We start from the raw sequence: 27,956 nt of genomic DNA, 5'->3' as shown, positions 1-27,956 counted from the left end.
GTTGAGCTCCCTTTAATCTGGACACATGCGCCATGATCCATCCTTCTTGTGAACCAATACTACTGGAGCAGAGAAAGAACTTTGACTAGGTTGAATTATAACAGCCTCTAGCATTTCTGCAACCATACGTTCAATTTCACTCTTTTGGACATATGGATATCTGTAAGGCCTGATGTTAGGAGGAACACTTCCTGGAATCAAATTAATAACATGATCATGATCACAAATACGTGGGAGGCCTTTGGGAGTCTCAAATACCTTGGAATGATTGTCTAAGACTTTTTGGAGATCTGGAGAAATGGATGATTTTGATGTGGGAACCTCTAGTGAACATAATTGTGCAATTATGTCTCATTGTTCTTTCTTTAGAAGCTTTGTCATTCTGTTAGCGTTGATTATCTTTCTCGATTTCCCTACAATACCCCTTAATTTAACTTCCTTTCCTTCTAAAGAGAATTTCATGAAAAGTTCTTGAAAATTAAAACCTATTGTACCCAAGGATTGTAGCCATTGGACACCTAATACAACATGAGCACCACCCATTGGAATGGAAACATTGGGCTATTCAATACATATTCTCCCATGGATAGCTTGATATTATGGCACTTTCCTGATCAAATTATGGTTCATCCACTTGCAACCATCACTTGACACTCTTGTGCTAGATATATGAAGCAATTCAATTCCTTGGATATCTTACAAAGAATAAAATTATGGGAGCTTCCCGAATCAATCAACACTATTACCTTTTTCTTCTTGATATGCCCTTCTATCTTGATAGTTTGAGGAGTGGTAATTCCAGCCAATGCATTACAAGATATGGTCATATTCATTTCTTCTTTTTCTAGGGTTTGTCCCTTATGTATATATCCTTTTCTTTTGACATTCCTTGTTCCTTTTCTTCCTCCTCTTCACAATCTATGTAAAATAATTTGTTCTTGGCACACTTATGACCTTTAGTGTATTTTCTATCACAACTGTACCAAAGCCCTTTTGCTCTTTTTCCTTCCAATTGTTGTGGTGTCAACCTTGTAGGTTGTGGATGGCTAGGGGCAGCAACACTTCCATCTTTATGATTGTGAGTGGTAGGATTCCTTGTTGCCATAATTTTGCTTTCCATTTTTCTTGCCAACTTGAATTCCTTCTCCAATGAATCTGGTTCCCAAAGGCAAACCTTATGTTTGATGTTATCTTTTAAAGTCCCTATGAACACATCAATCCTATGCTCCTCTAGAATATCTTTTACCCTTATATTCAATTTTTGGAAGTCCTCAATGTGCTCCATCATTGAACCCTTTTGTTTGAGATTTATCAATTGGCTAAAAAAGGTGTTTTTTTTGTATCCTCATAATGTGCTATCATTTCATTTGTAAAAATAGGCCAAGTGGCAATTTGTTTACGAGAGCAAAGTCATCGATTCCATACAAACTAATTTGGTTCCAAATATAAAGTTCCAATGCATACCTTTTGCGTGTTTTGCACATTATGGAGATTGAAAAATTGCTCCATCTGTAGTATTCGTGTTCCGAGATCCTTTCCATCAAACTTCCTCATATCGATCTTTGCAACATGGTGGTTCTTTGATCCAACGTTAGATTTAATGAAATCATGATTAACATTTATTTTGTTCTCATCATGAGTTTCCTTTACTACCCTTTCGCCATTAGTAAGCATTTCTTGTAGAAACTTTGTCAAATCTATCTTCAAATTTGTCTTCAAATCTTCCATGCCTTTCTTTAAATCATCCATCTTAGCTTCCACGCCATCCATCTTACCTTCCATGCAATCCATCTTTCCTTCCACGTCATTCATATTAGCTTCTACACTTTTCTTTAAACCATCGATCTTAGCTTCCATGCCATACATCTTAGCTTCTACGTCTTTCTTTAAACCATCCATCTTAGCTTCTCTTACTTTTTGTGCAAGTGAAATTTGTTGCACTTGGTCTCGTAATTTTGATATATCATGTTGCATTTCTTCTTCTTCTTCATGAGTCATGCTAGAGATTTTAGGTTGCTTACTAGGTGTTTCCATTTTCTTTCTTTGGGGCATCAACTACTGATAATAATTATTCACTATGCCCTTTGAATTTGTTCAAACTAATTTTTCAAACCAAGCTTATGCAAAAATTTAAAAAAAACTACACACCTTTTTTCACTTTGTAGGAGCTCGATATTGAATCTGATGTATCTCTGTAATTTTGGATCTCCAAAGCCTGCAATTTCTTCCTACGGTAACCCTCTGAGTAATATTTCTAACCCTGGAAGTCTGATCAAGATTGGATTCTCCAATGAAGAGTTATGCCAAATCTCTTACAATGACCTGAGTATAGACTAGTTCAGTAGAGCGAACTTGTACAATGTGTCGTGGGTCACTGTTTCAACCTTAGATTCTAAAAATGATATCCAAAAAGCTATAGTCCTTCATCTTTCTGTAACTTTGTATGAAACTTCAATCTGATGCTCAGAGCGAAAGTTATGAAAATTTTCCCAAGGTCACCTGTTTGGAATGTAATTCGGGGGTCTGCAAAAACCCTAAATTCCTCAGATTATAGCTTCAAAAATATAGCGAGCGAAGGTCTGAAATTCGGGCCTGAGGTTCAGCGAGATTTCTTCTCAAATGGGTTTTCTTTTTAGCTTCTGAAACGTCGCAGAAAAAAAGTTATAATGAAAATTCCACGATGACCTGTTTGGAGCAGTGAAACCCTAGAATCCAAAGCTCTGATACCAAATGTTATGAAACTAGCTCACAAAAATATAGAAAAAATAGATCAACGCCTTATAAATAAGCCTCTTCAAGGGGGAAAACTCATTTACATTACACAAATGAACAATTCTTAGATGATTCAAATGACAAAACCTCCCTTCTATATATAGGAGTCTAAGGGGTCACAATATAACCAAAACCAACCTAAAAATAATAATATAAAGGCACAATAATAACAATATGGGGACAATAGGGGCACAACAATAAAAATAAGGGATACAACGACAATAGTAATGAGGGAATCACTAGTATTATAGGGACCTAACGTATAGTATGACAAAATACTACTCCATACACACCTCCGCAAAAAAGAGTTGTAGAAAGAATGAACAAGACATTGATGCAAAAGGCAAGAAGCATGCTCAATGGTGCTAGGTTAGGACAGGAATTATGGGCAGAGGCAGTGGAGGATAAGACTCCACATGAGGTATGTAATGGTAAGAAACCATCTCTTACACATCTAAGGGTAATTGGTTGTGATGCATATGTACATGTTCCAAAGGGGAAAAGAACCAAGTTAGATAGTAAATATGAAAGGTGCATATTTTTTGGTATAAAGATGGTTTAAAAGGTTACAATATTTGGAACCCAAAAACAAGAAAGGTTATTTACAACCGAGATGTGGTGTTTAGAGAGGTGAAATATTCTATTAAACATGAAGTCCTACCAAAGGAATCTGAGAAGATATAGTCTGAATTAAAGGAGGAAGAATCAGACTCTACAACAGAACAAGAATCACAAGATGAAAAACCACAAACTCCACCTATGAGAAGCTCATTTCGAAAAAGAAGGCAGTGAGAAAGGTATAGTCTATCTTCTTTTTATTCAAATTTTTCTTTATATATTAGTGATGATGATCTCAGAACTGTCAAGGAGGAAGTAGATTCAAAGGATGGAAAACTCTGGAGAGAGGCCATGGTTGATGAAATGGAATATTTGGACAAAAATGAGGCTTGGAATTTGGTGGAGTTGTCAGCTGGAAGGAAACCCATTAGAAGTAAATGGGTGTTTAAGAAGAAGATGAATGGAGAAGGCAAGGGGGAGAAATACAAATCTCAGTTGGTAGAAAAAGGTTATTCCCAGGAGCCGAGAATTGATTTTAGTGATATTTTTCTCCTATTGCCAAAGTAGCTTCTATTTGATTACTTTTATTTGTTGTTTCTTCTTTTGATTTTGAGGTAGAACATATGGATCTGAAGACAACATTTCTTCACGGGGATCTAGAAGAAGAGATCTACATGAAGAAGCTTGAAGGCTTTGCGATGAAGGGTAATAAATAACTGATATGCAGGTTAAAAACGTCTATGTATGGATTAAAACAGTCACCAATGATGTGGTATCAAAAATTTGATACATATATATTGGGGACTTGGCTTCACCAGAAGCAAAGTAGATCATTGTGTGTATTTTAAATTAATTGGCGATCGTGTTGTTTATTTGGTCTTATATGTGGATGATATGTTGCTGATTGGAAATAACAAATAAATTATCGAAGATTTGAAGACCCAATTACCCTCCAAATTCGACATGAAGGATTTTGGTGTTGAAAACTATATTTTTTCTATAGCAATAAAATGAGATCGGGAAAAGAGGAAGCTATAGTTAAACTAGAGGAAGAATGTTGAGACAATACTGTAGAAGTTTAATATGCAGGATAGTAAAATTGTGAAGGCGCCTATTTCTCTAGGCGCAAATTTATCTACTGGACAATGTCTCAAGACACAAGAAGAGGAAGAGGATATGTCCCGTGTTCCATACGCAAGTGTAGTCGGTAGCGTGATGTAGGAAATGGTCTATACTAGACCATACATTGCACATGAAATGGGTGTATTAAGTAGGTTTAAGTCAAAACTAGCGAAGGAGCATTAGATAGTAGTGAAGCGAGTTTTCAGGTATTTGCATGGATATAGTGATTATGGTCTATGCTACCAATGAAGACTAGGATTGGAAAGAATTTTGGACATTTGTGGCTTTGTTGATGCAGACTAGGCTCGAGATATAGATCGGAGAAGAACTACAAGTGAGTATGTGTTTAACCTATTTGGAGGTGCAGCCAGTTGGATGAGCAAGAGGTAGTCTATAGTGGCACTTTCCAACTATAGAGGTAGAATACATGGTAGCCACTCATGAAAGAAAGGAAGCAGTTTGGTTGCAGAGATTGTGTTCAAGTATGGGGTTAGTACTATGAGCTATAAGGATAGAATGTGATAGCCAAAGTGAATTTTTTTAGCTAAGAAACCTGCTTATCATTCAAAGACAAAGCACATTGATTTTCAATATCACTTTGTGAGGGATATGGTTGGGATAAAAAGTTGTTCCTAGTAAAGGTGGGCACTTTGAAGAATGTTGCAGCCTCACTAACAAAATCTGTGAGCACTGGTAAGTTTTCTTGGTATAGAGAAATAATGAGTTTTGCATGGTTGGACCAATGACTAAGCTCTCTTGTGAATACCTTGTGTTGAAAAGAAAACAACAAGTGGGAGAATTTTGGCTGTTATATTATTTCACATGGGGGGTGATGACTTCCCCTGTTCGTTGCACCATGCATGTCAGGGGGGTACAACCCCTCTTGTTTGGGGGTTTCAGGGGGGTGGTAGCCCCTGCATAGGGCCCGAGACGACACCCCAGAGAAAAAAATTAGACCATATATTAGGTGGGTGGACATACCTATGGTCTTTTGCATGGGTTTTGCACATGGTTTTGGGCATGATGGTTTTCTACCCATGGTATTTTGTAGATATGGTCAAGGGGACTATGGTAATTTTCTAATCCAAGATTAATATATTGGGGTTTATGAATGCTTCAGCATGTATATATATATGTATTGTAACATTGAAATGAACATAACGAAAAATAAATCTAGTAGTCCCGATTTTGGGATTTGGGGGAAATCTCTGTGTATTTGTTTATATTCTCGTCATTATTTATTTTCTGTTTTTAGAATTTGTCTACAGGTATTTTCTATACAGGGTTAAAATGTGCAAGCATGCCTTCTTCTCTCCATCATACTATCTTCATTTTACGTCATCTATTCTTATGAATGCTTATATTTAGGAGCATTTAACTCTATTCTTGTTATAGCTACAACCTTTGAAATCCTTTACCAAAGCATACTTGTCATAATAATATTTGAATATAAAACTTCTTTATCAGGTAGAACTTTAAATAGAGAAAACATGGGTTCTTTTGCAAGGTACATGACATGATCAACATCTCATATAGGATCCTTGAATACTCAAGACAAGTTTAAATTATGCCTTAACCTATTTTCTTCTCCAAACTTTAGCGCGACTTTCTCCTTACGTGGTAGAGCCCTTTCCTTCCATGGTTTGCTTAGGGAACTTCATGTTGCATTATTATGCAATGTGAAAAATGTTGTGACATCTAAATCATCTTGTATAATACTTGAATGGAGGAACAATTTAGATATACTTTCTAATATTGAATCCATATGAATCCAATTTGCCTACAAACTTTCTTCTAGAAGACTTCTGACCATCTCTATGATAGGCTTTCCAATCCCTAGCCTTATGCCCAAAATTTGTACATAAAAATAAATAGTGCTATCACTGAAAAAGTGATCACCTGGCCATTTTACTCTAGGATGATTGAAATACATCATGTAGTATGGGTTTTACACCTAAAAACCCACTTTCACCTAAGGATATAATTTAGAGAGCTATGTTTCCTAAATTATTTCTGTTTACCCACTTGAAAATAACCCAGAAATTCATTTAATTAATTCAATGTTATTTTCATATTTACCCATTTAGTGAGAATAATTAAAAATATTTTCACTCATCCATAGAAATAATTAAATGCATCATTATTTATTTATTATTCTTTAATTACTACACATTTTTCCTATGAAATAATTAATAAATCATTATTTAATAATTATTTCTAAATCACTTTAAACATATCTTCTTAAAATGATTAATAAATCATTTTTTATTTTGTTAATTACTTTAACCATTTTTCTTGATTAACTCAATAAATCATTATTTTTTGAGTTACCCCACTAAATAAAGATTTTTGACCATTTCAAGAATTCTCTCCTAAATATAATAAAATATTCTTAATGACTAGATCTTGATTTAATCTAATATTTTTTTGTTATTTCTCTAGATATAGGTCTATCCTAGTATTTTATTATAAATATAGAAGTTTCTCCTCACTCTCAACACACTACCATTTCATCATCGTCACTATCGTCTTATGACTCTTGATCTCCCACACCGAGTTCACATATTCATTATCCATTATGCTTATTGCAATTAGAGAGAGAGAGACCAATTATTGAAGCATGGGGAATAAGAGAACCCATCCCACAAAGGGGGGATTCTTTAGACCTAAGTCTACATTCCTCTCCATTAGGTATATTCTTTTATAATAATAAAATTAAATTAATTTCAATTAGGTTTTCTTTTTCATAATTGCGATCATATATTTTTCAATGTTTCCATATTATTTTTGTAGGGTGTTCTAATAATTGTTTTGCAAATATGAAGAATACTTATAGCTTTCCTTGTATTTCCATGGTTTTCAGGGCTATTTGTCATCAATAGCTATAATGGAGACTTTTGGTACACCTTCTATAAATTTCCATACTAACAAATGGCGACTCCATTAGATCTTTATTCATCACGAAATGGTGACTCCACTAGTTTAGATATTCAGATCCCTGGTGACTTCATTTATGAATTTTCCTCTCTTTTGTTTTTATTTTTATTTTTATATTTTCAGTGATTTTTGGGAAAAATCTTTGTCTTGATGTGATTTCACTTTTTTTTTTGCAAGTCACAGGTAATAATCGAGCATGAGACTACATTTTTTTTGCAGATCTACAAAGCGGGAGTCTCAAGAGCCCAACACACTTCTTTGGCCTCTTTTTGTGTTGGGTATGTAGGTTTTAGGCTAGAACCTGCACTATTGTATAAGAAACTGGTGAGCTTCTGCGCTACCAAATTTTCCAACTTTTTGCAATTTGTTCAGGGTTTTTCTGAGTCTGAGTTTATATTTGTCTGTCGGGGTGGTTTTCCTTCATTCCTGTTTAGTCCATTATGCATGAATACTCTTAGTTTTCTTATCTTTAGGAGGAAAGGAAAAAATCCCCTTGGGGTTTGATGTACACCTTCGCCAATTGATAGAGATTTGCTAAATTCAATAGTCCAATGTTTAGAACTTGTAACCACTATTTTTTTAGAATAATAAACCTTTCATTTCAATCCTTTTAAGCCTTAGTATCATCACTTTGGATTCACTTTGAACCTTGTTTTGCAATATTTCTCTACTGTCTCTCTAGGTGTCCATATTGTTTAGTTTATTTGTTGTTATTTTCCCACTTTTAGTCACTCTTATTTGTTGGTATTTTCTACATAAATCTAGTACCATTGACCTTAGTTCCCAACAACACTTGTTACTAGATCTCTTGGACTCTTTTTTCTTCAAGACGTTTTTTTTTTCAAAGTCTTTTTCCTACTATCTTCATAGCCTCTTGGGTGGGAAATAGTGTGGTCAGCATAGCTATTTTCTTGTTGTTAATGTTTCATTACAATTTACAGTTTCATGCTTTATTTTCTAGTAACACATGGCATTTAAAAACATTCTCCAATTAAACCATTGAAACACACTTTTTCACACACACTAGCACACCTTAAGAAAACGAGCACTTGGTTAACACCTCCAAGCCAAGAATTTTAAACTCTCACATTAATAACTTAACAACACACATATATCTAAGCCAACTTGGGCATTAGGATAAAATAATATATTAGTTAAGGTAGGATCGGTGGGATAGGCTTCCAATAAAACCCATAGATCATTTACATTTAGACATATAAATTGAATTTTAGGGAGCTTTAAAATCCTTTAGCTTCCAATAGCTAAAATTGGAGTTGAGTATAAAAACATGTAAGAGGGGGTTAGGCTTAGGTCACAATGTGAGTAGTTTCCCTCAAGGCTACCCTACTCGTGTCTGGAAATCCCATGCCACCGAATGACTACCAAGAAGCCCAATATTCACTCGCCCCTATTGGACAAAGGTAACTTAGTGGCCATTCCTAAGAAAAAACACGTTATAGGCAGTGGTTTTGGGAAGAAACCATCCCTCTACATTACATTTTATTAGAAATATCTACTTGTGAGGAATGGACACTGTAAGTAAGAAGTCTCTTGGAATTCCATCAGAAAAATAGTATTAGGACCTGCTTAAGGAGTAGATAACCTTTAGGCTAGAGGTCATTTTATTTTTACAGGATGAGCTTGCTTGAATTAGGATAGTAGTACATTGTTGTTATGTTGCACTTTGCACCACTGCACTAGGTGTTTGCTTGCTCTTTGTTGTTCTTTTCTTCATCCTTATGCTTTATCCTTTAGTGTTTATCTTGTATTGACATCATTGTGCCCCCTAGGAATTTTTCATGGAGACCCCATGGTCTTCACCATTAGTTCTCATTAGGACACCCCTTAAGAAATACTTGAGGAGTCAGAGTTCATCTCCCCAGACTACATACAAACTCTAGTATTTCTAATTCCTCTAGTTCATCTTATGATTCTGAGTCCTCCTAGTGTCAAACCACTATGATGTATGGTTTTAACTTTGGTGGTAATGTTGGTCCCAATGCAAGAACCAGTGGAAGAGGAAACACTTCACTAACACTGGTAATAGTCAGGGTCCCCCTCTTGGAGGTAACATTAGAACCTCTCAAGGAATGGATCCTTCCCAACTCTTTCTCCCTTACATGGTTGGTGTTATCACCCCAAGAAACCCTCCTAGGTTGTATATCAGAGATGCTCGGGAACATTACAAACTCAATAGAAATGCTAGAAAATGGTGGATGAATTGAAGGAATGATGCATATTCAAGCCAGATAACCACTTCTACTATGCTTAACCCTAGACATGGGTGAACACCCCCAGACTACAAGGCTTTAGACCACCAATTACTCACAGTTTGAGGAACAGGTGAAGATGGAGAATACTGATCACACCAGCAGATGCACAGGACCCTATGATGGTCGGCTGCAACCAATTAGAAGGTCTGTAAATCTATCACCTAATGCACAGACAGGATGATAGCGCTCTGGCACCAAGAAAACAGAAACCTGCATACACCTTGAATAATACTTACTAGATTCGAGCACAGAGGTGGGATGATAGCCCCTCTAATGCTAAACACCAAGGGCACATGAAAAGAATGCATAACAGGCACAACCTAGAACAAAGAAGAAGTGGAAAGTGAGCAATTAACAGCAAAAGAAGCTTGTATTAGCTTAAAATGAAGACCAGATGCTGCAGGTATCACAGTAGTTATAGTCTCCATAAGTTGAACCTTACATCAAAAATCACATTTATCAACATTCATTACATCTTGTTTCTGGGTATATATGGAGGTTGATTACAAAAAATCTGCTATGTTATGCGTGGAGGGGTCATAATGGACCACCAACCACATTTATAATCTAATATGGGTCTCTGCTACAAGCTGTGTGCTTTAATGAACAAAATTGGCCTTTTTAGATATTATGTTGTCCTTCTCTGAGCAGGCGGAGTGTTGACTAATAGAATCTCCATAACTAATAACTGTGTTTATGTGCTCGAGCTATGTACTCTCCCTCCTCGACCATGTTGTTGGTTAATTGCAGTTGTTGAGGAGTAACTGCTTGGGTACATAACTGCAGGCCACCTTCGTCCTTCAGGAGTTTGGAAAGGTTGTGGGAGAAGACCGTGTGGGCAAACTGCGGGAGAAAATAGGCCGTAGGATCACACAGATCAACGGCGGAAAACACTCAGTGAGGAATATTGGGAGGCAAGGCGAAAGAAAGCTGTGAGCCGTCGGATCCAATGCACGGACGGTAGAGATCTATTGGCGAGAAATAAGCGGGAACAAACAGGGTCAAACCAATGTGGGCTGTCGGATTACAGTCGAACACATCCAATGGCGATTAGGTGCGAAAGACACATGGACGATAACAAGCGGGGGGAAAGGTGGTTTTGGGGCAGGCGGTATTTATCACACCACCTTCGGAGCCATGGCAGTTTCTGTATGAGGGTGTGCGATCCAGTCTATGTGCGACACGTGGCGGAGGAAAACTATTTTCCCTGCGGATTAATGAGTGCACAAGTTGCGGAAGCAAGGCTTGCGACTACCGTCCGATGGCGCAATGGATGGGCAGATGGAGGGGAACATGCACACGGTTTAACATGCGGTAAAAACAGCGGAGACCGTTGGATCAGGTAATGTGCGATCGACGGTGGGGATTAAGGTAGAGGGTTATATGGGCGATTTGCGATAGCGATTGAGGGACAAAGGCCTATAGCGCTTTTTGCGAAGGTGCGTGACTATGTGGGTTTGAAAGTATAAGCGGGAGCAAAAAGGGAATACAGATTTACAAAGGATTTTGGAAGAAAATAGAAACAGCGGGAGTGAAGAGAGTATAAGGCAAATGAAAGAGGAAGGGGGAGAAGACTGTTGCTAGCCTTCTTTAAGCACAAACAACACTGACAGACCTGAACTTGACCTTCACACGCTGAGGCTTATAGCAGAGCTAACATTGGCTCCTTCTGGGGACGAGATCCTCCCTGTGAGGTCTCAAGAACTGCAAACCAATGCGTTCATACAAAATCAGCTTAAAAACATTACCTAGTATCCATTGGGCATGGAGTCAAACTAAATCTACACTAAAACCTGAAAAAGAAACTGCTTACAATCATTAAGGCCTGAGGACCGTAAACAACATAAATATTCAAAAATTGGCCAACTGAGGGGCCATCAAAATTGTTTATCCTCTTCTTGGCCGGTTCATCATAGATCAGCAAAACTGGATTTATTTGATCATCTACCTCAAACAATTTAGGACATTTGAGCTTAATAGGTAGATATGGATCAAATTTCATCTCCCTTCTGTGTGCTTGGTGAGCCCCAGTATTGCTGCAATAATGATACAACTCCTGAGACTCCCTTCTTTAATTTTATCAACCCGGTAGTTCGTAACAAACTTGGAAGCGACGGTGCTGTATGCACAAGTACTAGCTCTTGCCGCAGCTATCACTTGGTCAGCTGGCACAAGTCTGCTAGGAGCTTAAGCCAGCTTCTATGAGCTTTGAGAAGAAGCTTTTTAACTGATGGATGAAAGCTAACTCAAGGGAAGCTAATCTACTTACAGAAAGAAACTGAAAAGCTGAAAGGAAATGCAAACCCTAATTTTACCAGCTAGCCCTACTGATGCGAAAAATAGGATGCAAGCTACTGAAAGAGATGCCATTGACTTCTAGGAAGGTAAAATGCATGTGTCTAAGTTATCACTATCTGAAGAAAACATCTTTTTTTATTTTTGAATAAGTTGTCAGAATTATCATGCATGTGCTTTAACTATTTTTGACTGTGTATAGGTGGATTGGTGAAAGGGAATGCTTGCAGGAGGTTGGGAAGGTTCAAAGAGGGCCTAAGGGGTCCCTAACACCCTTCCAGAGAGTTTCACAGAGTTTGGTTATCAAGAAACCTCAGAAATGAAATTTTGGAGGATGGATGGAGGAAGAAGGATGAAGGAGAGGGTATGGAGGTGACATAAGGGTGTGAGGAGGTCCAAGACCTGGCGCATGAGGCTAAGGAGTGATGAAGATGGCTGGATTTATTCAAAGAGGAGTGAAGCAATGTTGCACAAAAATTAGGGTTATGTGAGCAAATGGAAAATGTAAGGCAAGGATTCTAAGTAGAGGATGAAGTAGGTGGAACTGATGAAGAATGGGTAGATAAAGAAGGATAACAGGTGCTCTGCAAGTTGTTTTTCAAACGAAACAAACAAGGATTTGGAAAATCAAAAACCTAGTTACGTTAGTCTATGCTGACCTAGATAACAACAAAGAAATGGAACAGAAGTTTATTTGCACTGAAATCAGATGAAATAACTATGAAACTAAGCCATCAAGAATATGAACATGTAACCAACTTCTGCAAATAAAAAGCGAACACTAATGGTTGCATGGCAAAGCAAAGATAGTGTTTTTGGTGGCAGCAAGGTCACCTTGATCCCAGCTCCTGATCCCACTGAGGGAGAGGTGAAATGAGAGGTGCTTGATGGCCCTTTTTCTAAAGATCTTCCCTGTTATTAACCTATCAACTAAATATGAACATGAAAATCCTTTTTTCTATCATCAAAAGCAACCTAAATAACAAAACAAGATTTAAATCTAAATAACAGATTTTATTCTAAGAATGCAGCAAAAACACATAAAAGTAAACAAAGGAGGTACTGGGCACTTGAGATGGTCCCAACCCCAAGAGATACAGCCTCCTAAGAGAGATTTAGAGCTGGTGCAAAGCTGGATTCATCTTTATTGATCAAAAAGAATAGTTACATTCCAAAAACTGTCCACAAGGAAAACTTGAAAATGTGCTGAAATGCAGAGCTAACCTACTGCCTAAAAAATGACTAAAATCGAACTACAAACTAGCTAACTTCTACCTACAAAGTGACTAAATGAAATGAGGCCCTAAGCCCTCTTATTTTTACAAATTGAAGACTCCAACAACCCTTCTAAACTTTAGGAACTCTGCTGCCAAAACTTGTAGTTAACAGCGCTTTTACTAGCACTTTCTCGGCTGCCCTTGTGATAATTGATTTGGTGGCCCTTGAACTCCGAGCTGATGGTGGAGAATTCGAGGTAAGGGCCCATAAATGAAGGGGACACCTTCCTACAAATCCTCTCCCTTGTTCTTCCACGAATTTGGCTGCCAAGTGCTCATTAAAACCTTTGATTTTGTCTCAAAATTGACTAAAACTCTGCACAAAGCACCCATTAGACTTGTTGGCATAATGACTAACCCAATTCACTCTATTAGAATAAATATAATCAAAAACATGTAATAAACTAATGAGAATGGTGGATTAAGTCAAATTAGGAGGTTGAATGAGCCCATATAATTATCCATTTTTGGGGCTCATCAGTGCTCTCCTCCTTGGATGTTCTTCATGGGAGCCTTTGTGTTGAGTCTTGAAAATGTCATTCATTTGCATTATACTTTCACTATTATGTCCATTATATCACCTCCATTTCACCTCCATTTCACTACTATGTCACCACATTCATCCCACTTTCATTATCATTGGGCCACCTTTATGTTTTTCCAATATTTATTATTTCTAAGCCTTTTAAGTGAATTTGTGGTTAAACATTAGAAAATAATGTGCATATGCTTATACCTAACAAATGGGTTGAGATTGTTGACATGTGTAGGTTGAAAGGAGACTTCTAGAAGACCCTTATGTGGCACTCTAAGGCCAAATTCGAATTTGGTTGGAAAGAATCATGGGATTATGAGGATATGTGTCACATCTCCTAATTGTATTGTAACTCTAAAAAGACATGTGTCTTATCAGTTCCTATTTTGATTAGGATTCTAGAGGTAGAGGGAGAGATTCATGGATTCTCATTAATGAGATGGCTCTCATCTTTTTGTATAAATAGGAGATCTCTCTCCTTCATTTGCTAGTCTTTTCTTAGTCCTTTTAGCTTGTTAGTCCCATGGCTTTTGAAAGCTTTTGTACTTTGTACTTTTGAAGAAATTGAATAAAGCTTTGATGTTCTCAACATGGAAGGAGATGTGAAGTAGATGTCATGGAGCATATTAGGATTTAAGTAGAGTAGATTTCATTTTGTAAATATTGCTTTGTAGAATGTAAGGTAGATTAGATTTTTCATTCATGCAATTTTAATTCATGCAAGTGTGTTTAATTTTGCTTTGATTTCATGACTAGTGGCATGTGTGATCATCTTGTCTATGTTGCTGACCTTTATTTTTCTGTAGTTTGATTTTCATTAGTATCATTTCTTTAACTTGCACTTTACTTTTTGCTCTTAGATATCAAGTTGTTCATCTATTGATGGTTCTTTTTCCATAATCAAATAACTTTATTGGAGCCAAAATATCACTTAGTACATCTCTGTTTAGTTTGCTTTAAGACTCACGTTGCTGACTTGTTCATAACTTTTCTCATATGATAAATCTAGCTGAAAGGAAAAAAGGTTAAGAAAAGGTTAAAGTAGTGTGATTTGTGTCCTTTATGTAGTGTCACTTAGATTTCACATTTCATTTTCATTTTAAATCAGCAGCAGAGATACTGGGCCGATGTCATTAGTCCTTTATTTGATGTCTTTATTTTCCTTTAAGCATTTGATTTCATAGGTGGTAGGGGGCCCCTGCCTTGTATAGTTGTCACTTTAATTTCTTGTATTTCTTTTTCTGATTTTCATATATATTAATGTACAGTTTGAATTACTGCATTTTATTTTCTTTTTAACATGTATATTATTGTACATAAATTGCTTTCAAGTTGATTGTAGATTAGTGATGCACATAGCCTTTTAATGAACTAATGACGTGATAGAATCATCTTGTCCTTTTGCTGAAGCAGCAAGGATACTGCATAGTCATTCTCTCATTATTTGATTATTGCATTTTATTTTGATTGAACTAGTTGTATATTTACACTTTTGTTTAAATACTAACTCCATCAATAACATGTTTTAAGTTCTTTTGAAGTGCTAAGTTTTGGAAGTTACCATTAAGGACATAGGCCTTGTCTTGAAATCTTTATCCATACTTGTCCTTTAAAAGTATTTTTAAGACCTTAGAAAACCAACAAGAACAAAACCCCAAAAACAACATAAACTATAAAACAACGAAGTAAGAGAAAGGTTAACTAAGCACATATAGTGCACCACACTTCATCAGTTTACGATACCCGGATTGATAATTTATGTAGAGCAATTTAAGACATTAAATTGACTAGACATTTTGGCGCCGTTGCCGGGGAAGTGTAATTAGGAGACCTTATTTCTTACATCTAAAAAAAAAAAATTAATAATTCTTGAGTATGCTCTCCTCCTGCACTTTGTGTGATCTAGAGGATCAGAAAAAGGATTGTTAAGTAAAAAAAAGGGTTAATAATTCTTGAGTATGCTCTCCTCCTGCACTTTGTGTGATCTGGAGGATCAGAAAAAGAATTGTTAAGAAAAAATAGGAGACAAAATAAACTTCATCACTTCAATTGATTCAAGAAAAAAAAAAAAAAAAGAGAAAAAAAAAGGAGAAGAGAAAAAATAAACTTCATTTCATTTCCATTTTCACTCCATGCCATCCATTTCATCAATAAAAGTTATTTCCCCATGATCATTTCCATTAAGATTGCCTAACTATCTCTATTTAGCTAAGTGGTTGCTGTGACACTGGTTTCCGCAGTTGATACTGGTTTCTGCAGCTGATACCGGTTTCCGCAGCTGACACCACTCTGTTTTTCACATTTACAGTCAAGATGTTAGTGCAATAAAATGAAAATTCAGGAATGACTAAGCAATATAAAAATTCACAATTTCAGAGAAAAAAACAATCTATGGCTATCTCCATTCCTAGGTATTCGGGAATAAGCTCCTCACAGTTGTTCATTATGAAAACCCTTCTCACATAAGGCTTAATATTGTTGAGCTTCTTCTTTGTATCAAAGAGATCGAATGGAGCCCTCTTCAGAACAAAGAGAACAGCCTTGAACTCCAATTGACCCTCTACAGAGAAATGCTTCACGGCCAAGTGATCCTCCCAATCATTGGTGAGACTCTTATAGAACGATGCATACTCTTCCTTTGTAATCTCCTCTGGCTTTCTCATCCAGATGGGCTTTTTCTTGTTGACGAGACTCCATTCATGCGACACTTCCTTTACCTTCTTTTTCTTCTTATCTTTCTCCTTTTCCTCCTCCACTTCCTGGATATCCCCTTCATCTTCCTTCTTCTCCTCTGTCTCCTCTTCGTCGTCACTGACCTCCTTCTCGGTGGTCTTCTCAGTCCACAAATAAATGGGGTAGCTAATGAACTCGGAATGCTTCTTGATCAGATCCTTCAGCCACCTCTCCTCCAAGTATTCCATATAAAAAAAAAAAATTCAAAATCAATTTCACAGCCGAATGCAGAACTGTTAACTCAGGAAAAATGCGTAAACACAGGAAAAACGTCAAACTTCAAACGTTCTATTTGCCCAAATGGAGACGAATTTCAAAAAACTAAAACATGGGTTTTTTTTCCAGGTGGGTTAATTAGATAACCCAGAAACCGTTTGAGAAAATTCGTGGCGGTCTGGGAGAAATCTTCAGTTCTTTGGAGCCTCTTTTTTTGCCGCCGCATGAAAAAATTGAGTTATTAACTGACAGTTTGATGTATTTCGTGTGCCTGAAGAAGGATAACGCCAATTTGATTATGTGCTGGACTCTTTGCCACCAAGTCCTCTGCCTATATGCCACCCGTTGCAATTCATTAAAACCAGCAGTGATCCAAGTGAAGACGGCTCTGTTACGTAAGCCAATTACATACGACTCTTCACAGCCGCATAACTCCCGCTGCAAACTCCACGGCTGTGCTTCAAACCTTGATTACAGTCCGTTTACCAATAGCCCCATGTGACCAACAGTTAGCACACTGAGTGCACGTAGCCACCCGACGCTTACGGATTTGGCCGTTGCTTCATCTACTCATATCTCCATTTCCCGCATGCATAAACTCATTGCCGTGTTGTTCTCTACTCTCTCATACCACCGTTTCCATTCTCGTTTTCATACACCACTCTCGTTTTTACTGTAAATCTCTCTCTTTTCTTTTTCCTCACCTCTCTGTTCAAAACCCCGATCACAAGTTCTGCACCATACCATTTATCTACTCTGTTACAACCATAATTCCCCTGTTTTTCCCGTGAGCATTCTCCTCAAGCGTCCATATACCATTGTCAGAGCTTCAAGTAAAACTGAGAGCCGAAAATGGGGAAATTGTTAAGAGTAGAACCGGAGGGTTCGAAATTTTTAGAGGGTTACCCACAGACAAAGGAAGCACTGCAGAAAGCCAAATGGTTGAAGATCATCCAAAAAATTTAAAGGGTACAATAAAGAGGTGACAAAGGCATTTGCCCGGTCATTTAATGGAAATACCGTGGAGGTAGGAGACCTGCAGTTCACCATAACAGAGAGCACCTTGGCCACAGCAACCGGTTTGCCTCAAAAAGGAGAACGCTGGTTCAAAAACAGAACAGTTGAAGATCAAGAGTGGAAAAATATGCTCAAGAATCCTGGTATGGATACCTCCATTTTCACTAAGGGAATCCCTGTACATGTCATTAAGGAAGAGTGGACTTCATTACTGTTGCTTGTTCAAAAAATTTTAACATGTGAAGGCCGCTTCGGTGTCATGTATGTATACCATGCAAGAATCATGATGCACTTTATGGATGACCATGCTATCAACCTCAAAAAGGGTGGTTCCTTTGCTATTTCCATGGAAAAGGCTATATGGAAGATCAGTTTGTTTACACCTTAACTTTCTTTTGGCAGAGTTCCTACTTGCAGACAATGAAAAAAAAAAAAATCAAAATTGATGATAAACTGTTTTAGCCACTTTCCGCAGCCAACACAGCGTTTCCGCAGCTCATACAGGCTTTCCGCAGCCAATCCCGGATTCCGCAGTTGTTTTGTTAAACTCTAGGTTGCAGGTGTCATCAAGCAAAACAAGTCACATGGGTAGCTAGGGAAATGTCAGTACATGGATGGTGTCCTATTCATTTGATCAAATTTGATGAAAAAGACCCCGGTCAAAGGGAAGTCAAATTGTGTGTTATCACTAAGTCGCCACACTGAGTCGCTGCATGTCAAGGAAAAAATAATAATTTTGAATCAATGAATTGAACAAGTTACTTTCTCACTTTTCTGAAGGTATTGATTAATTTTGGACTGATGATGAAAGATGAATGGCTAACTTTGTATCCAATATTTTTAACTACAGAACTGTGCACATTCCGCAGCTGTTCTCTGATTCCGCAGCCAGAAAAACCTCATTGTTCAAATCAGTTTATCTTTCTCATACAAAATCAGATTTTGATGATTTAAGTACCATTGGAAAGATCTCAAAAAGATCTAAACAATGAGAAATATATCATTAGAATTTGAAATGGCGAATAATGAAATAAATTGCTGAAAAGAATCAACATTCAACTTGGACACCAATTCCAAAGCAGGTATAAATTCTTTTGATTTTTCCTTTGAGAACTTGTTTCATTAATACAAATTCTTAGTTTTGTGTGTAAATATCATAACTAGAGAGATTGATCACCTCTCTCCTTTGATAATCTTACATTCCATTGCAGAAGAAGTATTAGTTTTTTTTGCAGGTTTCAGGAGGAAGGACAAATGACTACAAGAGAATGGTGTCTCTCTAAGAGACCAGTTTGTTTCATAAGAGGATGATCAGCAACAAAGAGGAAATATGTTGATGTAAAATCAAATCCAAACACTTGAAAAACTTTCAGATACTATTGTCTCCATCATATCCATCCATCACATCCATACCTCATAATAAACCATTCACCTCATTCCACTCCATATTTTCCATTTTCATTCACATACACTTTCCATATCTTTTTGTCCATTCATAACCCACAAATAAAAGCAAGAGGCTCATTCACATGCTTATTGCCATTGCCATTTCTGTTCTCCATTGCCATTTTCCATTTCCATTTTCCATTCCTTGTCATTTTCATTCTGCAAATAAGCCCTGCTTCAATGCAAATTATTGAGTCCATAGTCCTTTGAGTCTAATTTCTTTGTAAAAAAACACCTTGAGGCTTGCATGCCTTAATGGCAAGTCCTCATGCTAACAAACAATGGGAATACATTAATGTCCCTTGTTCGTTAGATCTTTTAGGTGACTCGACATCAGCAAATTCATTCGTACCTAGCAAGATGTGTTTGGGCATCTTGACTCTCATTGTCATCAATGGTGAGAGTTCTCATGTTGACTAGTGGCATCCATTAATGGCCACTAAGCCAACAATTTCCTACTATGTTCGACATCAGAACATCTTTTCACATAGTAGGAATTGTGCCAATGAGTTTTGAAGACATGAAGACTATTATTTTCAGCATTTTGGAAGCAGATTCAGCAAGTTTTAGTAGAAGCAATAAAAAGTCATCTTATCTCTCTATCCATGACTCCTCTTGTTCAGCCACTTGAAGAAGAATATGATCAGAATTTTTCAGCCACCACACATACAACTCATCCATTCCAAAAGGGTAAGTGAAGGTACGTCATTTTCTAACTTTTGACCATAGAATTCCATAAAAAGCTAGAATGATAATTGTTGGAAAAACATTTCTCTTCCTCATTTCATAAAATTGCCAATACCATCAGTTGGGGGGGGATACATTCATATTCATATCTTGCCATGTCCATATCATATTCAAGAGCTCACATACTTCCAACATATATTAATTATTACATTGCTATTATGAGCGTACAATGGCTTTTGAAAAAGTGCTTAAAGGATAAATTGGATACAAACAAAATCATGGTTGTCACACAAGAACCAACCATTATGCAATCCAATAAAGATATACTTTGCAACAATAATCAAAATATCATTATGCAAAGTTCAAAGATCAAAATAGAAGGCAACAAAAAATTGTTGTAACACAAGAACCAACCATGTTGCAATTCAAGTGAAACACTTTGCAGAAATATGAAGTTATCAAATGATATCATGCAAAGTTAAGCCAAAGCTCAAGGATCAAAAGAGTTAATGTAATATATATTGCATGAGGACATGCAATAGCTTCAGTTGGGGGGTATGTTGAGTCTTGAAAATGTCATTCATTTGCATTATACTTTCACTATTATGTCCATTATATCACCTCCATTTCACCTCCATTTCACTACTATGTCACCACATTCATCCCACTTTCATTATCATTGGGCCACCTTTATGTTTTTCCAATATTTATTATTTCTAAGCCTTTTAAGTGAATTTGTGGTTAAACATTAGAAAATAATGTGCATATGCTTATACCTAACAAATGGGTTGAGATTGTTGACATGTGTAGGTTGAAAGGAGACTTCTAGAAGACCCTTATGTGGCACTCTAAGGCCAAATTCGAATTTGGTTGGAAAGAATCATGGGATCATGAGGATATGTGTCACACCTCCTAATTGTATTGTAACTCTAAAAAGATATGTGTCTTATCAGTTCCTATTTTGATTAGGATTCTAGAGGTAGAGGGAGAGATTCATGGATTCTCATTAATGAGATGGCTCTCATCTTTTTGTATAAATAGGAGATCTCTCTCCTTCATTTGCTAGTCTTTTCTTAGTCCTTTTAGCTTGTTAGTCCCATGGCTTTTGAAAGCTTTTATACTTTGTACTTTTGAAGAAATTGAATAAAGCTTTGATGTTCTCAACATGGAAGGAGATGTGAAGTAGATGTCATGGAGCATATTAGGATGTAAGTAGAGTAGATTTCATTTTGTAAATATTGCTTTGTAGAATGTAAGGTAGATTAGATTTTTCATTCATGCAATTTTAATTCATGCAAGTGTGTTTAATTTTGCTTTGATTTCATGACTAGTGGCATGTGTGATCATCTTGTCTATGTTGCTGACCTTTATTTTTCTGTAGTTTGATTTTCATTAGTATCATTTCTTTAACTTGCACTTTACTTTTTGCTCTTAGATATCAAGTTGTTCATCTATTGATGGTTCTTTTTCCATAATCAAATAACTTTATTGGAGCCAAAATATCACTTAGTACAGCTTGGTTTAGTTTGCTTTAAGACTCACATTGCTGACTTGTTCATAACTTTTCTCATATGATAAATCTAGCTGAAAGGCAAAAAGGTTAAAAAAAGGTTAAAGTAGTGTGATTTGTCTCCTTTATGTAGTGTCACTTAGATTTCACATTTCATTTTCATTTTAAATCAGCAGCAGAGATACTGGGCCGATGTCATTAGTCCTTTATTTGATGTCTTTATTTTCCTTTAAGCATTTGATTTCATAGGTGGTAGGGGGCCCCTGCCTTGTATAGTTGTCACTTTAATTTCTTGTATTTCTTTTTCTAATTTTCATGTATATTAATGTACAGTTTGAATTACTGCATTTTATTTTCTTTTTAACATGTATATTATTGTACATAAATTGCTTTCAAGTTGATTGTAGATTAGTGATGCACATAGCCTTTTAATGAACTAATGACGTGATAGAATCATCTTGTCCTTTTGCTGAAGCAGCAAGGATACTGGGTCTCATAGTCATTCTCTCATTATTTGATTATTGCATTTTATTTTGATTGAACTAGTTGTATATTTACACTTTTGTTTAAATACTAACTCCATCAATAACATGTTTTAAGTTCTTTTGAAGTGCTAAGTTTTGGAAGTTACCATTAAGGACATAGGCCTTGTCTTGAAATCTTTATCCATACTTGTCCTTTAAAAGTATTCTTAAGACCTTAGAAAACCAACAAGAACAAAACCCCAAAAACAACATAAACTATAAAACAACGAAGTAAGAGAAAGGTTAACTAAGCACATATAGTGCACCACACTTCATCAGTTTACGATACCCGGATTGATAATTTATGTAGAGCAATTTAAGACATTAAATTGACTAGACATTTCGGCGCCAAAATGTCTAGTCAATTTAATGTCTTAAATTGCTCTACATAAATTATCAATCCGGGTATCGTAAACTGATGAAGTGTGGTGCACTATATGTGCTTAGTTAACCTTTCTCTTACTTCGTTGTTTTATAGTTTATGTTGTTTTTGGGCTTTTGTTCTTGTTGGTTTTCTAAGGTCTTAAGAATACTTTTAAAGGACAAGTATGGATAAAGATTTCAAGACAAGGCCTATGTCCTTAATTGTAACTTCCAAAACTTAGCACTTCAAAAGAACTTAAAACATGTTATTGATGGAGTTAGTATTTAAACAAAAGTGTAAATATACAACTAGTTCAATCAAAATAAAATGAAATAATCAAATAATGAGAGAATGACTATGAGACCCAGTATCCTTGCTGCTTCAGCAAAAGGACAAGATGATTCTATCACGTCATTAGTTCATTAAAAGGCTATGTGCATCACTAATCTACAATCAACTTGAAAGCAATTTATGTACAATAATATACATGTTAAAAAGAAAATAAAATGCAGTAATTCAAACTGTACATGAATATACATGAAAATCAGAAAAAGAAATACAAGAAATTAAAGTGACAACTATACAAGGCAGGGGCCCCCTACCACCTATGAAATCAAATGCTTAAAGGAAAATAAAGACATCAAATAAAGGACTAATGACATCGGCCCAGTATCTCTGCTGCTGATTTAAAATGAAAATGAAATGTGAAATCTAAGTGACACTACATAAAGGAGACAAATCACACTACTTTAACCTTTTCTTAACCTTTTTGCCTTTCAGCTAGATTTATCATATGAGAAAAGTTATGAACAAGTCAGCAATGTGAGTCTTAAAGCAAACTAAACCAAGCTGTACTAAGTGATATTTTGGCTCCAATAAAGTTATTTGATTATGGAAAAAGAACCATCAATAGATGAACAACTTGATATCTAAGAGCAAAAAGTAAAGTGCAAGTTAAAGAAATGATACTAATGAAAATCGAACTGCAGAAAAATAAAGGTCAGCAACATAGACAAGATGATCACACATGCCACTAGTCATGAAATCAAAGCAAAATTAAACACACTTGCATGAATTAAAATTGCATGAATGAAAATTCTAATCTACCTTACATTCTACAAAGCAATATTTACAAAATGAAATCTACTCTACTTACATCCTAATATGCTCCATGACATCTACTTCACATCTCCTTCCATGTTGAGAACATCAAAGCTTTATTCAATTTCTTCAAAAGTACAAAGTACAAAAGCTTTCAAAAGCCATGGGACTAACAAGCTAAAAGGACTAAGAAAAGACTAGCAAATGAAGGAGAGAGATCTCCTATTTATACAAAAAGATGAGAGCCATCTCATTAATGAGAATCCATGAATCTCTCCCTCTACCTCTAGAATCCTAATCAAAATAGGAACTGATAAGACACATGTCTTTTTAGAGTTACAATACAATTAGGAGATGTGACACATATCCTCATGATCCCATGATTCTTTCCAACCAAATTCGAATTTGGCCTTAGAGTGCCACATAAGGGTCTTCTAGAAGTCTCCTTTCAACCTACACATGTCAACAATCTCAACCCATTTGTTAGGTATAAGCATATGCACATTATTTTCTAATGTTTAACCACAAATTCACTTAAAAGGCTTAGAAATAATAAATATTGGAAAAACATAAAGGTGGCCCAATGATAATGAAAGTGGGATGAATGTGGTGACATAGTAGTGAAATGGAGGTGATATAATGGACATAATAGTGAAAGTATAATGCAAATGAATGACATTTTCAAGACTCAACACTTTGTACACCTGCTGAATAATCATTGCTGTTGTGTACTTGTCTTTATCATCTGTGGCCTGCACAATTAATATGAATGGAAAACCAATGTATTCTTGTGTGGAGGACTCACAGACATCATCTACTCCTGCATCTTGCTTTGAACAATCTTCATCCAAGGAGGAGTCCCAAAACTGTGCATCCTCTTCCTCTGTCATCTGATAGGCTGCCTTTTCAATCTGTGTGGGGGCCATCTGAGAAGGCATTAGAATATCAAGACTGAGATGATCAGTATCAGTCTTGGGCTTTGAATTTTGTCCTGCCTTAGTGTTCAGGGGGCAACTTTGAGGGATTGTCAGTTGAGCAGATAGAGGGACAAAAGATGATGGGGAGCTTTCCTCTCCCTGATTGATCACTAGTTTGGGGATGATAGCAGGCTAGGTAATTTGCAGATCTTCATAGTCATGTGAAGATGAGATAGCATCGAGCACAGATTCTTGGAGGTTGGTAGGACTTTCTATTGACTGCCTCTGTTGATCAGCTTGTTGTTCTGTAGCTACAACAAGCTCACGAGCAGTGCCTTTGGATATTGCTTTCTCATAAGCAGTCCTTGTCAAGAAAGGGGCACTGCCCTTATCTTCCAAACCATGGACCTCCTCCTCTTCATACTGCACTTCTTCCATGACTATATTCTGTAAAAGGGTCTTCACCCCTTTATATTCATTTGTAATTTTATTTCTTTGCAAAATCTGCAAATGCTCACTTGCTCCTCTATATGGATTTGGAGTTGGAAAAGAAAAGGAACAATGAGCTCCTGCCTCTTCAGAATACTGCTTGGCCTTTAATTTGGAAACTTCAAAGGCCAAAAACTCAATCATCCTAGCTAATTCATTGATCTCAGGCTCTAAGGATGATGAGAACTCTCCTCCCTGTCTTCTCCTTTCAGCATCACCTTCAAGTCTCTCTGCAGCCAGAATGTTCGATTCTACTTCAAAAGATGCATCTTGCATATCAACCAGAGAAGCACATCTCCTTTCTCTTAACAGCAGGAAAAAATGAGAGTCAAAGGCATGGGCATAAGTGAGCATGGCAGAAGCAGGGGTGGGTCTTACTTCAGCTGGCATTCTATTGTACATATGATTGAATCTGATGTTGAAATCAGAGAGCAACTCACCATCTTCTCTCTGCAAGTTCCCAAATTCAGTATGATAAAAGAGTAGGTCTTTATTATTCCCCCAGTGCTTTAGGAACACATCATCTAGGGCCTTAATACCTTCTATAGACCTAGGGGGTAAATTTCTGAACCATTTTCTAGCCTCCCCATCTAGGCTTTGGACAAAAACCCTCATCCACACATCCTCTTCATTGATATCCAGGTTATCAGGATAACAATAAAAAGATTCAAGGTGCTCTTCAGCTGATACTCCTTCTGTACCAGTAAACTTAGGCATAAATTCTTGATAATCTCCTACAGGCATGGCATTCAAAGGGACAGGCAAGACCAGGGGTCCATACCTAGCAGCAACTATTCTTTCTATCTTTGTGAGGACTTGCTGGCCTGCCATGACTGAGGAAAGTGGAAGGATATTGGTAGACTGAGTGATATGAATCAACGAAAAGAATGACAGAAATAGAGGAATACGATGGACAACATGGATGCTACTTTGAACTGAGGTCTGAAAGGGAAATGAATGACTAAGGAGCTTTATGAATCTCTAAAGGTGACTTTCACTAACAGAGATACACGGAATTTCTAAGGCTTACCTGGTCCTGATGCTCCTTTCTACGATACTTTCTTCTGCTTGACGATCTTCTCAGGATCAGGCACTGATTTAGCTGGTGGTTTTTGAAAATTTGTTCAAGCATGCCTCACAAACTGAGCCAGGACTGCAATGTGGAGTCTCCAAAAGATGGTCTTCCTCTAGTGGAGTCGCCAGATAGATGATTGCAACCATAAATGTGCCTAGACCTTGTTTATCATCAAAATCTGGAACTGTGTCATTCTCCGAGGGAAGCTGAGCTTCAATCTCCTCTCCCTGGCAACGACACCAATTAATGTTATCACCCCAAGAAACTCTCCTAGGTTGTATATCAGAGATGCTCGAGAACATTACAAACTCAACAAAAATGTTGGAAAATGGTGGATGAATGGAAGGAATGATGCATATTCAAGCTAGATAACCACTTCTACTATGCTTAACCCCAGACATGGGTGAACACCCCCAGACTACAAGGCTTTAGACCACCAATTACTCACAGTTTGAGGAACAGGTGAAGATGGAGAATACTGACCACACCAGAAAATGCACAAGACCCTGTGATGGCCGGCTGCAACCAGTTAGAAGGTCTGTAAATCTATCACCTAATGCACAGACAAGATGACAGCTCTCTGGCACCAAGAAAACAGAAACCTGCATACGCCTTCAATAATACTTACTAGAATCTAGCACAGAAGTGGGATGAAAACCCCTCTAATGCTAAACATCAAGAGCACATGAAAATAATGCATAACAGGCACAACCTGGAACAAAGAAGAAGTGGAAAGTGAGCAATTAACATCAAAAGAAGCTTATATTAGATGAAAATGAAGACCAGACGCTACAGGTATCACAGTAGTTACAGTCTTCAGAATTTGAACCTTACATCAAAAATCACATTTATCAACACTCATTACATCTTGTTTCTGGGTATATATGGAGGTTGATTACAAAAACTCTGCTATGCTATGTGTGGAGGGGTCATAATGGACCACCAACCACATTTATAATCTAATATGTGTCTCTGCTGCAAGTTGTGTGCTTTAATGAACAAAATTGGCATTTTTAGATATTCTATTGTCCTTCTCTGAGTAAGCGGAGTGTTTACTGATAGAATCTCTATAACCAATAACTGTGTTTATCTGCTCGAGCTTTGTACTCTCCCTCCTCGGCCATGTTGTTGTTTAGATTTCCGTTGTTTAGGAGTAACTTCTTGGGTACATACCTGCAGGCCACCTTCTTCCTTCAAGAGTTTGGAAAGGTTATGGGAGAAGACCTTGTCAGCGAACTGCGGGACAAAATAGGCCATAGGATCACGCAGATCAATGGTAGAAAATACTTGGCGAGGAATACCGGGAGGCAAGGCGGAAGAAAGCTGTGAGCCGTCGGATCCAATGCACAGATGGTAGAGATCTATCGGCGGGAAAGAAGTGGGAACAAACAGGGTCATACCAATGCGGGCTATCGAATTGCAGTCAGACAGATCTGATGACGATCGGGTACGAAAGACACATGGATGATAACGACCGGGGGGAAAGGCAGTTTCAAGGCGGGCAGTATTTATCGCACCGCCTTCGGAGCCGCGGCGGTTTCCGTATGAGGGGTGCGATCCAGTCTATGTGTGACACGTGGCAGAGGAAAACCATTTTCCCCGCGGACTAATGAGTGCACAGGTTGTGGGAGCGGGGCTTGCGACTACTGTCCGATGGCGACGGACGGTCGGATGGAGGGGAACATGCACACGGTTTAATGTGCGGTAAAAATAGTGAAGACCGTCGGATCAGGTAATGTGCGATCGACGGTGGGGATTAAGGCAGAGGGTTATATGGGCGATTTGCGATAGTGATTGAGGGACAAAGGCCTATAGCACTTTTTGCGAAGGCACACCGCTATGTGGGTTTGAAAGTATAAGCGGGGCCAAAAAGGGAATACTAATTTACAAAGGATTTTGGAAGAAAATAGAAACAACGAGAGTGAAGAGAGTATAAGGAAAATGAAAGAGGAAGGGGGAGAAGACTGTTGGTAGCCTTCTTTAAGCATAAACAACACCGACAGACCTGAACTTGACCTTCACACGCTGAGGCTTATAGCAGAGCTAACAGTTGGTTTAAGTCTCCTAGATTTGAATCAACTTATTAATTAGTCTCCTCACCATATCAT

General features: G+C 37.2%; 1 pseudogene; it reads right to left on the bottom strand.

The window, feature by feature from the left end:
* Positions 1-16,141: 16,141 nt before the first annotated feature.
* LOC149178009 (heat shock protein 90-1 pseudogene) lies at positions 16,142-16,690 on the bottom strand (annotated as a pseudogene).
* Between the last annotated feature and the right edge of the window lie 11,266 nt (positions 16,691-27,956).

The sequence above is a fragment of the Pinus tabuliformis genome, chromosome 4_1 (genome assembly GCF_031772625.1).
Source record: "Pinus tabuliformis cultivar Carrire ecotype Pingquan chromosome 4_1, CPIR1, whole genome shotgun sequence".
Lineage (NCBI taxonomy): Eukaryota > Viridiplantae > Streptophyta > Pinopsida > Pinales > Pinaceae > Pinus > Pinus tabuliformis.
Note: the sequence above shows the minus strand (reverse complement) of the source record. Positions and strands in the feature narration are given on the sequence as shown.